This window comes from Myotis myotis, unplaced genomic scaffold (genome assembly GCF_014108235.1).
Source record: "Myotis myotis isolate mMyoMyo1 unplaced genomic scaffold, mMyoMyo1.p scaffold_m19_p_2, whole genome shotgun sequence".
In the NCBI taxonomy this organism is placed as follows: domain Eukaryota; kingdom Metazoa; phylum Chordata; class Mammalia; order Chiroptera; family Vespertilionidae; genus Myotis; species Myotis myotis.
The window spans coordinates 86,497,563-86,498,704 of NW_023416324.1; positions in this window are offsets into that span (position 1 = coordinate 86,497,563).

Sequence of the window (1,142 nt, forward strand, 5' to 3'; positions counted from 1 at the left end):
TATAGCCAATGTAAGAAATAACTTTCACCAGCAAGTTGACATGATGAAAGGTAGAAGCTAGACTGAGTTACTGTGGTTACTTATGATAAGGCAGTCTTCAAGATGTTGGATAATCCCTACCCACACACTCTATCCTCTAATTTTTTTCATGTACAAACTCCTACATTATTAGGGCTGAAGATGATAAAACAATCTATACTAATAAAAGGGTAATATGCTAATTAGACCAGGAGACCTTCTAGACGTCCTTCCAGACAAAGCCATGGTGGCGGGGCTGAGGCAGAGGCAGTTAGGGGCAATCAGGCCAGAAGGGAAGGGCAGTTGGGAGTGATCAGGCCAGCAAGGGGGGAAGTAGGGGGTGAGCTGGCTGGTAGGGGGGGCAGTTGGGGGCGAGCAGACCAGCAAGGGGGGCAGTCGGGGGCGAGTAGGCTGGCAGGGGGGCAATTGGGGGCGAGCAAGCTGGCAGGCAGAGTGGTTAGGGGTGATCAGGCAGGCAGGCAGGCAGGCAGGCAGGTGAGCGGTTAGGAGCCAGCAGTCCTGGATTGCAAGAAGGATGTCTGACTGCCGGTTTAGGCCCGATCCCTGTGGGGTCCCAGATTGGAGAGGGTGCAGGCCAGGCTGAGGGACCTTCCCCCCATGCATGAAATTCATGCACTGGGCCACTAGTCTATATATATAAAAGCCCAATATCCAAATTGTCCCCATGGGTGTTCAACCAGAGATCAATCGCTCACTATGACATGTGCTGATCACCAGAGGGTGGCACGGAATGAAGGAAGGCCCCAACCAGCAGCTGGCAGACAGGGAATGGAGGCCCTGGCTGGCAGCCAGAAGGCCCTGATCGGCCCTGATTGCTGGCCAGGCCTAGGGACCCTACTCGTGCACGAATTTCATACACCGGGACTCTAGTAAGAAATAAAACACATCCATGCTTTGTTTGAAGGAAACCCTAGGTTTGCAACTCATTACTTTTACATACTGGAATTTTGCCTTTGGTTCAAGATTTTTGGTTTTAGAATTAATTCCAAACTCTTTTCTCTTACTATCATTAATAATTTATATTATGCAGCTAATCAAGAGACCAGAAAGGTAACCTGAGTGAGATGTTAAGACCCTGTTATAGAACAATACAAATAATTAAT